Consider the following 12853-nt stretch of genomic DNA (forward strand, 5'->3'; position numbering starts at 1 on the left):
TTTTACATTTGTTTTATTTTCAGGTATTGGTGCATCAGGCGAGCGGAAATCTGGACAGGACGATGGACGAGATGGTGCAGACGCTGAGAACGAGGCAGAGAGTGCAGGAGGCGCGTCTACTGGAGGCACAGCTGTCGAGGACTGGCCCTCTGGCCAGGCCAGGACAACCGCTGAATAGTGGGCAGGATTCTGGCTTTGCAGGGGCCGCCTGAAATCATATTTCGTTATGATTAGGTAGTGAATGTTTGCAGAAGTATTAGTATTGGTGTTAGAGTGATTGTTAGTTAGGACCATCATGGGTGCAGTATCAGTTTTCCTTTTTTCTTAGAGCATCAGTGCTATTCGTGCTGTTATCAATTAATTTGAGCAACTCAGATTCCAGACTAGCCATGTTTAGAGCGAGTAGTTCATTTCCGTGTATTGAATTTGTTCGTTTGGCCCAAGGGGGGGCAGGCTTTCCGGGGGTTTTTTTTTTAGCTATAGACGCTTCCTTAGCTCTGAGAACATCTTGCTTTTCAGTGATCCTGTTGTAGGTCTGGTGACAGTTGTCAGCAATAAGTGCTGGCGCCTTGGAGCCAGGGTTGAGCTGAGGTGGCATCAGTGGTGGTGTTTGGCTTTTTTTATCGTTCGTGAGGCGACAAGTTTATCTATTTGCTTTGAGTACCTAGGCCATGGCAAACGTTTAGGGATAAATGGCTTTAGATAAAGTTTTTGGTCAGACATGGAGTTAAAGAATCTTAGGCAAGCGTCATTGTATATAGTTTCTAGAGGTTTGGCGTTATGTTTTTCTTGAATTTCAGAGTTTAGGCAATAGATGTTCGCATTTGTTAGCTTTCTGAGCAGTTTATTGTGAGTTCCGGTGAGCTTTTTGAATAGGGTGTTAGATATTAGGCTACCCCATATGGGAATAGCGTATGTCCAAATAGGGACTAAGATTTGCTTGTAGATAGTGACCTTGCAGCGGTGCTAAGATGGCTTTTAGCTCCCCCGAGCCATTTGTAGCGAGTATAGGTGGACTTGGCTTGAGCACAAAGTTTGGCAATATGGGTTTTAAACAGGAGTTTGCTATCAACAAGGACTCCCAAGTATCGGCACGAGGACGTATTTTTAATAGGTTTGTTATTAACTTAACAGTGGCAGCTTTAACAGCAGGTGAGGTAGATCGTCTGGATAAGAGAACATGAACTGTTTTACTCACGTTGACTGTGAAACACCATTTGTTGGACCAGGTAGAGAACTTGTGTAGGTAATTTTCCGTTTTATTCATGGCTACAAGGGCGTTTTTTATCGGTCGAGATGAAAATAGTATCGTCAGCATATGTAGAGAGCAGAGTGTCACCGTGTTTATAGGTCGGGTAATATTCGATCAGGGTTTCATGCTCAATTATGAACTTTGGAATTGGCATGTCTGACGAGTATATGTTGTATAGCAGGGGTCCCAAAACACTACCCTGAGGGATTCCTGCTAAAATTTTCCCATCACGGGACATAATACCATGGTTACCGCGAACGGAGAACGTGCGACCCTTGAGGTAACTGTCCAGAACTTTGTATAGGTTAATAGGTAGTAGCTTTATCAACTTGTTACGCAGACCGCAGTGCCAAACTTTGTCAAACGCTTCTGTAATATCGATGAATATAGGCGATCCATACAGTTTGTCCTCAAAGCTCTCTGGAGGAATTGTGTAACGCGAGCTAGTTGATGCTCGGCCCATGAAATTTGCATTTGTATGGATTGTGAAAGACGGTTACATTTAAGGACCCTCTTGGCAAGCAAGGATTCAAGTATTTTTGTTTTGTTTGCCTATGACAAAAAAAAACAACACATGTTACTCACTTCTTGCCTATAAGAGGGAATTTTCCTGACAATAAGAGCGCTGCCTCAATGATTTTGCCAACTGCAATGACGCCATGAATCGATATGATTCGAACTGATAACCTGCAAGAAACAATTATACTAATCACATTAATGAACAATATTTGTAAATACTATATTCTTTATAATTATTGCAGCTTGCAACTTGTTCTTGATCCTCTAGTTTTTTTTACGGTCCTTGGTAAAACCCAGTAAGCATTTATTTACTTGCATGTAAAAAATTTCCCATGTAAATTTCCCACAATTTTTTTTTTGTCCTACCAGTAACACCCAACAAACATTATGTATTATATATTAATCATTCACACTATTAATAAGCCATTGTAAATTATTTCTAAGCTCGTTTTATTGTAATTGTATAATGCTTCCTTAAAGGGGGGAGAAAAACAATAAAAGATGGTTGACTCCTTCGGGAGCCAACCACTTGGCTTTGCAACTGCGGCCATACAAGTAAAAAAAAAGAGAGAATTGGAAATTCTCTCCCTTTATCACCTGGCCCGGCTGAGTAACGGCCTGACTCAAATCACGGCCAAAACAATGGACACCTATGGCAAAATAAAAGCTACCCTGGAGGCAAACAAATTTGCCTTTTTTACTCACCAGCCAGATGGGAACGAGGTGCTAGATTTGCCATCAGGCGCTAGTGAATGACGAGATGGACCAGGATATTGGCCAGATTTAGCACGAAGATTTGCACGCGAAGCTACTGGCGGCATTTGCATGGCAGGTGAGTAATTTGTTGATTTAGTAGCAATAGTTTAGCATTTTTATATTTTTTCAGGTGCAGGAGCAGCTTATGGCGTTTAGGAACCAGATGACGGGCCACGTGGTGCAGCAGAAGATGCAGGAGGAGCTCCAGTTGGAACTGCTAGCGGCTGCGGCTGGATTTTAGATATGTATTTAGTTAAATTAGCTTGATTCTTTGTTGATTTTTTGTTTTTTTTCAGGTGCAGCCTTAGGTAGAGGGCCAGAAGGATTAGCTGGTGTTGCTGCAGGTGACTGAAGAGGATTTGCAGGTAAGCTCACGTGATTATTGAGAGATTTTTCTGACGATTTGTGTTTTTTTCCATGTGCAGGCGCTAGTGAATGACGAGATGGACCAGGATATTGGCCAGATTTAGCACGAAGATTTGCACGCGAAGCTACTGGCGGCATTTGCATTGCAGGTGAGTAATTTGTTGATTTAGTAGCATAGTTTAGCATTTTTATATTTTTTCCAGGTGCAGGAGCAGCTTTATGGCGTTTAGGACCAGATGACGGGCCACGTGGTGCAGCAGAAGATGCAGGAGGAGCTCCAGTTGGAACTGCTAGCGGCTGCGGCTGGATTTTAGATATGTATTTAGTTAAATTAGCTTGATTCTTTGTTGATTTTTTGTTTTTTTTCAGGTGCAGCCTTAGGTAGAGGGCCGAAGGACCAGCTGGTGTTGCTGCAGGTGACTGAAGAGGATTTGCAGGTAAGCTCACGTGATTATTGAGAGATTTTTCTGACGATTTGTGTTTTTTTCCATGTGCAGGCGCTAGTGAAGGACGAGATGGACCAGGAGATTGGCCAGATTTAGCACGAAGAATTGCACGCGTTGCTACTGACGGCATTTGCATGGCAGGTGAGTAATTTGTTGATTTAGTAGCATTTTTTAACATTTTTATATTTTTTCCAGGTACAGGAGCAGCTTTATGGCGTTTAGGACCAGACGACGGGCCAGGTGGTTTTGTGTTTTATTGCTGATTTAGATAATAATTTTAATATATTTTCAGATACAGCAGCTGCAGACGGACTAGCTTGACGAGATTCTGGACGACGCAGATGAGACGATGCATACGACGCTGGACAAGGAGCTGCTATTTGCTGTTGTGTATTTTCAGGTGAGTATTTGTACTTTTTAGTTGGTTTTATTTTTACATTTGTTTTATTTTCAGGTATTGGTGCATCAGGCGAGCGGAAATCTGGACAGGACGATGGACGAGATGGTGCAGACGCTGAGAACGAGCAGAGAGTGCAGGAGGCGCGTCTACTGGAGGCACAGCTGTCGAGGACTGGCCCTCTGGCCAGGCCAGGACAACCGCTGAATAGTGGGCAGGATTCTGGCTTTGCAGGGGCCGCCTGAAATCATATTTCGTTATGATTAGGTAAGTGAATGTTTGCAGAAGTATTAGTATTGTGTTAGAGTGATTGTTAGTTAGGACCATCATGGGTGCAGTATCAGTTTTCCTTTTTCTTAGAGCATCAGTGCTATTCGTGCTGTTATCAATTAATTTGAGCAACTCAGATTCCAGACTAGCCATGTTTAGAGCGAGTAGTTCATTTTCCGTGTATTGAATTTGTTCGTTTGGCCAAGGGGGGCAGGCTTTCCGGGGTTTTTTTTTAGCTATAGACGCTTCCTTAGCTCTGAGAACATCTTGCTTTTCAGTGATCCTGTTGTAGGTCTGGTGACAGTTTGTCAGCAATAAGTGCTGGCGCCTTGGAGCCAGGGTTGAGCTGAGGTGGCATCAGTGGTGGTGTTTGGGCTTTTTTTATCGTTCGTGAGGACAAGTTTATCTATTTGCTTTGAGTACCTAGGCCATGGCAAACGTTTAGGGATAAATGGCTTTAGATAAAGTTTTTGGTCAGACATGAAGTTAAAGAATCTTAGGCAACGTCATTGTATATAGTTTCTAGAGTTTGGCGTTATGTTTTTCTGAATTTCAGAGTTTAGGCAATAGATGTTCGCATTTGTTAGCTTTCTGAGCAGTTTATTGTGAGTTCCGGTGAGCTTTTGAATAGGGTGTTAGATATTAGGCTACCCCATATGGGAATAGCGTATGTCCAAATAGGGACTAAGATTTGCTTGTAGATAGTGACCTTGCAGCGGGTGCTAAGATGGCTTTTAGCTCCCCGAGCCATTTGTAGCGAGTATAGGTGGACTTGGCTTGAGCACAAAGTTTGGCAATATGGTTTTAAACAGGAGTTTGCTATCAACAGGACTCCAAGTATCGGCACGAGGACGTATTTTTAATAGGTTTGTTATTAAACTTAACAGTGGCAGCTTTAACAGCAGGTGAGTAGATCGTCTGGATAAGAGAACATGAACTGTTTTACTCACGTTGACTGTGAAACACCATTTGTTGGACCAGGTAGAGAACTTGTGTAGGTAATTTTCCGTTTTATTCATGGCTACAAGGGCGTTTTTATCGGTCGAGATGAAAATAGTATCGTCAGCATATGTAGAGAGCAGAGTGTCACCGTGTTTATAGGTCGGGTAATATTCGATCAGGGTTTCATGCTCAATTATGAACTTTGGAATTGGCATGTCTGACGAGTATATGTTGTATAGCAGGGGTCCCAAAACACTACCTGAGGGGATTCCTGCTAAAATTTTCCCATCACGGACATAATACCATGGTTACCGCGAACGGAGAACGTGCGACCCTTGAGGTAACTGTCCAGAACTTTGTATAGGTTAATAGGTAGTAGCTTTATCAACTTGTTACGCAGACCGCAGGGCCAAACTTTGTCAAACGCTTCTGTAATATCGATGAATATAGGCGATCCATACAGTTTGTCCTCAAAAGCTCTCTGGAGGAATTGTGTAACGCGAGCTAGTTGATGCTCGGCCCATGAAATTTGCATTTGTATGGATTGAAAGACGGTTACATTTAAGGACCCTCTTGGCAAGCAAGGATTCAAGTATTTTTGTTTTGTTTGCCTATGACAAAAAAAAACAACACATGTTACTCACTTCTTGCCTATAAGAGGGAATTTTCCTCACAATAAGAGCGCTGCCTCAATGATTTTGCCAACTGCAATGACGCCATGAATCGATATGATTCGAACTGATAACCTGCAAGAAACAATTATACTAATCACTATTAATGAACAATATTTGTAAATACTATATTCTTTATAATTATTGCAGCTTGCAACTTGTTCTTGATCCTCTAGTTGTTTTACGGTCCTTGGTAAAACCCAGTAAGCATTTATTTACTTGCATGTAAAAATTTCCCATGTAAATTTCCCACAATTTTTTTTTGTCCTACCAGTAACACCCAACAAACATTATGTCTTATATATTAATCATTCACACTATTAATAAGCCATTGTAAATTATTTCTAAGCTCGTTTTATTGTAATTGTATATGCTTCCTTAAAGGGGGGCGAAAAACAATAAAAGATGGTTGACTCCTTCGGGAGCCAACCACTTGGCTTTGCAACTGCGGCCATACAAGTAAAAAAAAGAGAGAATTGGAAATTCTCTCCCTTTATCACCTGGCCCGGCTGAGTAACGGCCTGACTCAAATCACGGCCAAAACAATGGACACCTATGGCAAAATAAAAGCTACCCTGGAGGCAAACAAATTTGCCTTTTTACTCACCAGCCCAGATGGGAACGAGGTGCTAGATTTGTTATCAGGCGCTAGTGAATGACGAGATGGACCAGGATATTGGCCAGATTTAGCACGAAGATTTGCACGCGAAGCTACTGGCGGCATTTGCATGGCAGGTGAGTAATTTGTTGATTTAGTAGCATAGTTTAGCATTTTTATATTTTTTCCAGGTGCAGGAGCAGCTTTATGGCGTTAGGACCAGATGACGGGCCACGTGGTGCAGCAGAAGATGCAGGAGGAGCTCCAGTTGGAACTGCTAGCGGCTGCGGCTGGATTTTAGATATGTATTTAGTTAAATTAGCTTGATTCTTTGTTGATTTTTTGTTTTTTTTCAGGTGCAGCCTTAGGTAGAGGGCCAGAAGGACCAGCTGGTGTTGCTGCAGGTGACTGAAGAGGATTTGCAGGTAAGCTCACGTGATTATTGAGAGATTTTTTGACGATTTGTGTTTTTTTCCATGTGCAGGCGCTAGTGAAGGACGAGATGGACCAGGAGATTGGCCAGATTTAGCACGAAGAATTGCACGCGTTGCTACTGACGGCATTTGCATGGCAGGTGAGTAATTTGTTGATTTAGTAGCATTTTTTAACATTTTTATATTTTTTCCAGGTACAGGAGCAGCTTTATGGCGTTTAGGACCAGACGACGGGCCAGGTGGTTTTGTGTTTTATTGCTGATTTAGATAATAATTTTAATATATTTTCAGATACAGCAGCTGCAGACGGACTAGCTTGACGAGATTCTGGACGACGCAGATGAGACGATGCATACGACGCTGGACAAGGAGCTGCTATTTGCTGTTGTGTATTTTCAGGTGAGTATTTGTACTTTTTAGTTGGTTTTATTTTTACATTTGTTTTATTTTCAGGTATTGGTGCATCAGGCGAGCGGAAATCTGGACAGGACGATGGACGAGATGGTGCAGACGCTGAGAACGAGGCAGAGAGTGCAGGAGGCGCGTCTACTGGAGGCACAGCTGTCGAGGACTGGCCCTCTGGCCAGGCCAGGACAACCGCTGAATAGTGGGCAGGATTCTGGCTTTGCAGGGGCCGCCTGAAATCATATTTCGTTATGATTAGGTAAGTGAATGTTTGCAGAAGTATTAGTATTGGTGTTAGAGTGATTGTTAGTTAGGACCATCATGGGTGCAGTATCAGTTTTCCTTTTTTCTTAGAGCATCAGTGCTATTCGTGCTGTTATCAATTAATTTGAGCAACTCAGATTCCAGACTAGCCATGTTTAGAGCGAGTAGTTCATTTTCCGTGTATTGAATTTGTTCGTTTGGCCCAAGGGGGGGCAGGCTTTCCGGGGGTTTTTTTTTTAGCTATAGACGCTTCCTTAGCTCTGAGAACATCTTGCTTTTCAGTGATCCTGTTGTAGGTCTGGTGACAGTTGTCAGCAATAAGTGCTGGCGCCTTGGAGCCAGGGTTGAGCTGAGGTGGCATCAGTGGTGGTGTTTGGGCTTTTTTTATCGTTCGTGAGGCGACAAGTTTATCTATTTGCTTTGAGTACCTAGGCCATGGCAAACGTTTAGGGATAAATGGCTTTAGATAAAGTTTTTCAATTTCTTTGTTCTCATGGTCAGACATGGAGTTAAAGAATCTTAGGCAAGCGTCATTGTATATAGTTTCTAGAGGTTTGGCGTTATGTTTTTCTTGAATTTCAGAGTTTAGGCAATAGATGTTCGCATTTGTTAGCTTTCTGAGCAGTTTATTGTGAGTTCCGGTGAGCTTTTTGAATAGGGTGTTAGATATTAGGCTACCCATATGGGAATAGCGTATGTCCAAATAGGGACTAAGATTTGCTTGTAGATAGTGACCTTGCAGCGGGTGCTAAGATGGCTTTTAGCTCCCGAGCCATTTGTAGCGAGTATAGGTGGACTTGGCTTGAGCACAAAGTTTGGCAATATGGGTTTTAAACAGGAGTTTGCTATCAACAAGGACTCCAAGTATCGGCACGAGGACGTATTTTTAATAGGTTTGTTATTAAACTTAACAGTGGCAGCTTTAACAGCAGGTGAGGTAGATCGTCTGGATAAGAGAACATGAACTGTTTTACTCACGTTGACTGTGAAACACCATTTGTTGGACCAGGTAGAGAACTTGTGTAGGTAATTTTCCGTTTTATTCATGGCTACAAGGGCGTTTTATCGGTCGAGATGAAAATAGTATCGTCAGCATATGTAGAGAGCAGGGTGTCACCGTGTTTATAGGTCGGGTAATATTCGATCAGGGTTTCATGCTCAATTATGAACTTTGGAATTGGCATGTCTGACGAGTATATGTTGTATAGCAGGGGTCCCAAAACACTACCCTGAGGGATTCCTGCTAAAATTTTCCCATCACGGGACATAATACCATGGTTACCGCGAACGGAGAACGTGCGACCCTTGAGGTAACAATCCAGAACTTTGTATAGGTTAATAGGTAGTAGCTTTATCAACTTGTTACGCAGACCGCAGTGCCAAACTTTGTCAAACGCTTCTGTAATATCGATGAATATAGGCGATCCATACAGTTTGTCCTCAAAAGCTCTCTGGAGGAATTGTGTAACGCGAGCTAGTTGATGCTCGGCCCCATGAAATTTGCATTTGTATGGATTGTGAAAGACGGTTACATTTAAGGACCCTCTTGGCAAGCAAGGATTCAAGTATTTTTGTTTTGTTTGCCTATGACAAAAAAAACAACACATGTTACTCACTTCTTGCCTATAAGAGGGAATTTTCCTGACAATAAGAGCGCTGCCTCAATGATTTTGCCAACTGCAATGACGCCATGAATCGATATGATTCGAACTGATAACCTGCAAGAAACAATTATACTAATCACTATTAATGAACAATATTTGTAAATACTATATTCTTTATAATTATTGCAGCTTGCAACTTGTTCTTGATCCTCTAGTTGTTTTTACGGTCCTTGGTAAAACCCAGTAAGCATTTATTTACTTGCATGTAAAAAATTTCCCATGTAAATTTCCCACAATTTTTTTTTTGTCCTACCAGTAACACCCAACAAACATTATGTCTTATATATTAATCATTCACACTATTAATAAGCCATTGTAAATTATTTCTAAGCTCGTTTTATTGTAATTGTATATGCTTCCTTAAAGGGGGAGAAAAACAATAAAAGATGGTTGACTCCTTCGGAGCCAACCACTTGGCTTTGCAACTGCGGCCATACAAGTAAAAAAAAAGAGAGAATTGGAAATTCTCTCCCTTTATCACCTGGCCCGGCTGAGTAACGGCCTGACTCAAATCACGGCCAAAACAATGGACACCTATGGCAAAATAAAAGCTACCCTGGAGGCAAACAAATTTGCCTTTTTTACTCACCAGCCCAGATGGGAACGAGGTGCTAGACGTGCGACCCTTGAGGTAACAATCCAGAACTTTGTATAGGTTAATAGGTAGTAGCTTTATCAACTTGTTACGCAGACCGCAGTGCCAAACTTTGTCAAACGCTTCTGTAATATCGATGAATATAGGCGATCCATACAGTTTGTCCTCAAAAGCTCTCTGGAGGAATTGTGTAACGCGAGCTAGTTGATGCTCGGCCCATGAAATTTGCATTTGTATGGATTGTGAAAGACGGTTACATTTAAGGACCCTCTTGGCAAGCAAGGATTCAAGTATTTTTGTTTTGTTTGCCTATGACAAAAAAAACAACACATGTTACTCACTTCTTGCCTATAAGAGGGAATTTTCCTGACAATAAGAGCGCTGCCTCAATGATTTTGCCAACTGCAATGACGCCATGAATCGATATGATTCGAACTGATAACCTGCAAGAACAATTATACTAATCACTATTAATGAACAATATTTGTAAATACTATATTCTTTATAATTATTGCAGCTTGCAACTTGTTCTTGATCCTCTAGTTGTTTTTACGGTCCTTGGTAAAACCCAGTAAGCATTTATTTACTTGCATGTAAAAAATTTCCATGTAAATTTCCCACAATTTTTTTTTTGTCCTACCAGTAACACCCAACAAACATTATGTCTTATATATTAATCATTCACACTATTAATAAGCCATTGTAAATTATTTCTAAGCTCGTTTTTATTGTAATTGTATATGCTTCCTTAAAGGGGGGAGAAAAACAATAAAAGATGGTTGACTCCTTCGGGAGCCAACCACTTGGCTTTGCAACTGCGGCCATACAAGTAAAAAAAAGAGAGAATTGGAAATTCTCTCCCTTTATCACCTGGCCCGGCTGAGTAACGGCCTGACTCAAATCACGGCCAAAACAATGGACACCTATGGCAAAATAAAAGCTACCCTGGAGGCAAACAAATTTGCCTTTTTTACTCACCAGCCCAGATGGGAACGAGGTGCTAGATTTGCCATCAGGCGCTAGTGAATGACGAGATGGACCAGGATATTGGCCAGATTTAGCACGAAGATTTGCACGCGAAGCTACTGGCGGCATTTGCATGGCAGGTGAGTAATTTGTTGATTTAGTAGCATAGTTTAGCATTTTTATATTTTTTCCAGGTGCAGGAGCAGCTTTATGGCGTTTAGGACCAGATGACGGGCCACGTGGTGCAGCAGAAGATGCAGGAGGAGCTCCAGTTGGAACTGCTAGCGGCTGCGGCTGGATTTTAGATATGTATTTAGTTAAATTAGCTTGATTCTTTGTTGATTTTGTTTTTTTTCAGGTGCAGCCTTAGGTAGAGGGCCAGAAGGACCAGCTGGTGTTGCTGCAGGTGACTGAAGAGGATTTGCAGGTAAGCTCACGTGATTATTGAGAGATTTTTCTGACGATTTGTGTTTTTTTCCATGTGCAGGCGCTAGTGAATGACGAGATGGACCAGGATATTGGCCAGATTTAGCACGAAGATTTGCACGCGAAGCTACTGGCGGCATTTGCATGGCAGGTGAGTAATTTGTTGATTTAGTAGCATAGTTTAGCATTTTTATATTTTTTCCAGGTGCAGGAGCAGCTTTATGGCGTTAGGACCAGATGACGGCCACGTGGTGCAGCAGAAGATGCAGGAGGAGCTCCAGTTGGAACTGCTAGCGGCTGCGGCTGGATTTTAGATATGTATTTAGTTAAATTAGCTTGATTCTTTGTTGATTTTTTGTTTTTTTTCAGGTGCAGCCTTAGGTAGAGGGCCAGAAGGACCAGCTGGTGTTGCTGCAGGTGACTGAAGAGGATTGCAGGTAAGCTCACGTGATTATTGAGAGATTTTTCTGACTATTTGTGTTTTTTTCCATGTGCAGGCGCTAGTGAAGGACGAGATGGACCAGGAGATTGGCCAGATTTAGCACGAAGAATTGCACGCGTTGCTACTGACGGCATTTGCATGGCAGGTGAGTAATTTGTTGATTTAGTAGCATTTTTTAACATTTTTATATTTTTTCCAGTACAGGAGCAGCTTTATGGCGTTTAGGACCAGACGACGGGCCAGGTGGTTTTGTGTTTTATTGCTGATTTAGATAATAATTTAATATATTTTCAGATACAGCAGCTGCAGACGGACTAGCTTGACGAGATTCTGGACGACGCAGATGAGACGATGCATACGACGCTGGACAAGGAGCTGCTATTTGCTGTTGTGTATTTTCAGGTGAGTATTTGTACTTTTTAGTTGGTTTTATTTTTACATTTGTTTTATTTTCAGGTATTGGTGCATCAGGCGAGCGGAAATCTGGACAGGACGATGGACGAGATGGTGCAGACGCTGAGAACGAGGCAGAGAGTGCAGGAGGCGCGTCTACTGGAGGCACAGCTGTCGAGGACTGGCCCTCTGGCCAGGCCAGGACAACCGCTGAATAGTGGGCAGGATTCTGGCTTTGCAGGGGCCGCCTGAAATCATATTTCGTTATGATTAGGTAAGTGAATGTTTGCAGAAGTATTAGTATTGGTGTTAGAGTGATTGTTAGTTAGGACCATCATGGGTGCAGTATCAGTTTTCCTTTTTTCTTAGAGCATCAGTGCTATTCGTGCTGTTATCAATTAATTTGAGCAACTCAGATTCCAGACTAGCCATGTTTAGAGCGAGTAGTTCATTTTCCGTGTATTGAATTTGTTCGTTTGGCCCAAGGGGGGGCAGGCTTTCCGGGGGTTTTTTTTTTAGCTATAGACGCTTCCTTAGCTCTGAGAACATCTTGCTTTTCAGTGATCCTGTTGTAGGTCTGGTGACAGTTGTCAGCAATAAGTGCTGGCGCCTTGGAGCCAGGGTTGAGCTGAGGTGGCATCAGTGGTGGTGTTTGGGCTTTTTTTATCGTTCGTGAGGCGACAAGTTTATCTATTTGCTTTGAGTACCTAGGCCATGGCAAACGTTTAGGGATAAATGGCTTTAGATAAAGTTTTTGGTCAGACATGAAGTTAAAGAATCTTAGGCAAGCGTCATTGTATATAGTTTCTAGAGGTTTGGCGTTATGTTTTTCTTGAATTTCAGAGTTTAGGCAATAGATGTTCGCATTTGTTAGCTTTCTGAGCAGTTTATTGTGAGTTCCGGTGAGCTTTTTGAATAGGGTGTTAGATATTAGGCTAACCCATATGGGAATAGCGTATGTCCAAATAGGGACTAAGATTTGCTTGTAGATAGTGACCTTGCAGCGGGTGCTAAGATGGCTTTTAGCTCCCCGAGCCATTTGTAGCG

Source organism: Drosophila willistoni, unplaced genomic scaffold, assembly GCF_018902025.1.
Source record: "Drosophila willistoni isolate 14030-0811.24 unplaced genomic scaffold, UCI_dwil_1.1 Seg497, whole genome shotgun sequence".
In the NCBI taxonomy this organism is placed as follows: domain Eukaryota; kingdom Metazoa; phylum Arthropoda; class Insecta; order Diptera; family Drosophilidae; genus Drosophila; species Drosophila willistoni.